This window comes from Monopterus albus, unplaced genomic scaffold (assembly GCF_001952655.1).
Source record: "Monopterus albus unplaced genomic scaffold, M_albus_1.0 scaffold73.1, whole genome shotgun sequence".
Taxonomy (NCBI): domain Eukaryota; kingdom Metazoa; phylum Chordata; class Actinopteri; order Synbranchiformes; family Synbranchidae; genus Monopterus; species Monopterus albus.
In genome coordinates this window covers 2,047,121-2,051,269 of record NW_018127953.1, presented here as the reverse complement: position 1 = coordinate 2,051,269, position 4,149 = coordinate 2,047,121, and positions in this window count along the sequence as shown.

Genomic DNA, 4,149 nt, shown 5'->3' with positions numbered 1-4,149 from the left:
GATTTGGTGCTACCGTGTAAAAAGCACCTTATTTGTTTAAAGTGTTTGCAAACCAAATGCTATTGCTCTTTTGTTCATATTGTAGCCTCTTTTAAAATACAGGTGCACAATACACTACTTTTGAATTCATTATTGAATGCTGCTCATATCAATGCAGTTAATCACAGTTAATCTCAGAAGAATCATGCAGTTAACACGATTAAGGATTTTAGTCTTGCCCAGCACTAATATATAGCATAGATTCCCTACAGTGGTGTATATCAGGAAAGATACCATTTTATATTTGAAAAAAGCTTTTCCTCCTCTTTTCCTTCTAGATGTACAGTTTCAGTCCTCATCCCTTATATTAAGGCTCAGTCAGTCCATACAGTGGATCCACACATTCCTGTTAACTAGATAGTGCTACAGTCTTTGTGATAACTACCCATAAGGCTGAGCTAATGTCTATCTTACTAGCAGGCCAGCAACATGCTAATACTAATCAGTCACAATAACTCTCTGAGCTTCCATTTTTCTCTGTTCTGAGTTGAATATTACCCCCCTGGCATTCTGTTGTCAGGATTATACATTTTTCATTCAATATAGAATTACTGAATAAAGTAAAAAAAGATAATAACTAAGAGTTAGCAAACTTGGTAGCACATTGAACTGTCTCCAAACCTTGGCTTTTCTGTGGAGCGGTTTAATGCAAATACGCCTACAGTGCACGTAGATATGGCTTGAGACTTTCATGGGGTTTCCACTGTCTCTGCTGTCATGACTTTGGACTTATTCAGTGATTATTTTTTAATTAAAGCAATGTTTATGGTTTATCACAGCTCATAACAGTTGGGCACAACAAATAAAATGTTTACTTTTTTAAGTGAAGTAAATAAAAACTAAGAGGCTTGGTCATAATCACTGTTTACCTCCCCCGTCTCCCCCCGTGCTCTCTTTCGCTCAGACTCTGTATTGGACCATTGACTCTACTGGGACCTCTCTCCTCTGGCTGTCGAGCTTGTTCACATGTTTCGATCTTGATCCTCATCGTCCCTCTCTCCTTCTGTGTGTTTGTTTCCATTCTCCTATATGCATGAATAATATGCTAGACATTTGCCCCTTGTGTGTGTGTTTGTGTAGTCTGTCCTCTTTCCAGGCCTTCATGGTGGAGAGGAGGTCATGTCCCTCAGGTCTGGAAGTTGCTGGAAGTCCTCCTGTCCCATCATGTTATTTACAGTATATATGTTTGCATTCAACAATTTGTTATTCTGATCATCTATACTGTAAATGTATTATGAATTCTCTACATAAGGCATCTATTGCATGTGATGGAAGAGGGAGGTTTTGGAGGAATTTTTCTTATCTGATTCAAATGTCTAAGGACAGAGGGTGTCGTATGCTGTAAAAATTGTCTACTAATGGTGGGGCCTCGCCATCACTCCTGCTCTCCTAGCATTACTCTAGCTACCTGTGCTCGCCACCCAAAGGCTGGATTTACAATGCTACATAAATATTATTCACTCTCTGGGTTTAGCTTGAAAGTAGAAGGTAAAATACTGACCTTGGTGATATTTCCTTGGTGAACATTATTCGGTGGCGAACAACAACATTTTTGCTGGTGCCTTGCGGATGATAAACTTGGAATCATGCCTTCTGATTGCAATTTCAGTGGTAGCTGACTGAAAGTATGCTTCATGTTACATTCGCAACACCTGGTGATTATTAGTTTAGTTTTATGTAAATGTTTGTCATGCTAGCTGTCATGTTTTTGTAGTTTGTTTCAGATTTTGTTGCCCATTCCTGCCTGTTTTTCAGTGAATTATAGATGAATTTAGCCTATAAATCTGTACTGATTACATCAGATAACATTACTGACAGAGCCAGAATGTTACTGAGTGCAAGATGCTTCTTTTTATTGGCACTGCAGCAAAACAAGTGGCTAACTGAACAAGACAAGGGATATTCTGTGTGATGGAGGGTTCTAATCAGGCTAAACATGGGATTCCACTGATGAATGCACATGATTGGATACAACGTTTTTATTAAATATACATTTTTTATTTGTTCATTTTCCAGCTTTGATATTATTGTTTACTTTTTATTTATGGATGAAAAACTTGATATATTTTGTAATAGTTTTAATCTTTAAATGTTACTGTTAAACAAATAGGTCGTCAGTGGATGTGATTAACACTGTCCGGTAACAGCAGCAGCAGAGTCAAAAAAGGTTGGGTGTACCTGCTGACACTAGTGCTGTTCCACAAAGATCAAGTCAGTGTATATATACTAGTATATTTAGCAGGTTTGCTAGAATCGAGTTTACGTTGGTACGTATTGACTTCAGGAAATAGCCATATGCTGCATACAAAAGCCCAACACTGACAAAGGCTTTCACAGTCTACTTGCCTTTTACATAATGCCAACCTAACTATCAGCTGAATTAATCAAAGCATTTCAAACATAAATAGTGTTAAAGATACACTTGAGTACTGTGTGAAAATGCTTTAAGCAGTGCGGCAGGACACACGTTTTCCCCTCAGGAATTACTGTAGCTGTACGTACTGCTGCTGCTGACACCATTCAGTACATCAGTATCAGTACAACTCATTCAAAGTCATTCCAACTCGCTGGTCTCACAACTGGTACATACTCACTGCCTCCATAATTCCCCTGTGTGTTGATACGAATGAGATGAGCGCTCGTTCAGATTTGTTCTGCTCATGCTAGTATGAGCTCTTGTACTAAACTTGTTTTTCCTCCACATGCTGCTGCTGCATGTGGCTATTGTTTGCCCTCAGGGATTACCATAGTGTTAGCTGTATGTGCTTGCTACAAACACCATTCAGCATCAAACCGATAGGCCGTACACACAGTTTTTGGTATAATCAATGGATTTTTAAAAAAAGCGTTATATGATTTGTTATGTAGCTGTCCCTGTTAGGCTAGTGGTTAAGGTGCAGCTTTCTAAGGCGTGACTTTCTTATATGATTTGTTATGTCTTAAATTTAAATATGATCAGCTACTGTTGCACAACAGGCTATAAATATTTGTGAACTGCAGCTTATTCACTTGAAAAAATATACAAATAAAAACCAACAATATCAGACAATAAACCATTCTATGATGTTGCAAGGGATCAGCTAAATAAAACCAATGGGAGGATTAAAAAAATGCTTCCATGGCTTGTAGTGGCCATACAGTAGACGCTGGTACTGGAACCTGAAAAAGTTTGATTCATTTTGACTACTACATATACCTGTACATATGTTGATTCAAATTAGGAATCGAACTTGCCGCAGAATAAAAAAGTACAATTTTCTTCTTGCAGTCAAAATCAGTACAATTTACTGATTTTGACTGCAAAATTTTTTTTAAATTTTAGCTGAAATTTCAGCTGTATATTTTTCAAAGGTATTCCCTTTCTTCAAACAAACATAGTGGTTATTTCATAATAATCTATCCTTTGTGAAGAAATCAAAAACCTCAACTTGAACAAAGTCATTAAAATAATAAGAATTACTACAAAAGCCAATAAGCTGACTAACGAATCTAAAGGAGCAGTTTGTGTGTAAACATTTTACTCATCATTATTTAAGGTTTTTATTTCCTTGTGGCTTTTACTCTATATATCAAGACTGAGGTCATTGGCTCTCACATTAAAGATTCATAAAACCAGTTCTAGGGATATGGAGAATTTATGAAACACTCACTCTGCCTGCTTATTACTGTAAAATTGCTGATATGCCGGCGGGTGATGGTATAAGAAAACAATGATACATTTTTCTGCATACAGAAGCCACTGAAGATGCAAAAGAGTTGCATGGAGCACTCTGTAATGGAGGGCACCAGAGTAAGCAAATAAGTATTTCAATACTAATATCACCAACCTGATGATCTCTCACATACCGGTTTTACACTCCCCCTCCACCACCATCTATGGAGGATCATTATGCATGGAAATGACTGGTGTCTGAAAGAGCTTGTTTAAAGTGAGAGAAAACAGAGGAGCAGCTACACTGAAAAGAGATGGAAGGATGACATAAATCTGGTGTGAATTTGGAGGAGATAGCTAGATGGATGGATGTGGGAGGGGAGGATGGGGGCAGATCATTTAAGTGACCACTAGACCACTATATATATATATATATATATATGTGTGTGTGTGTGTGT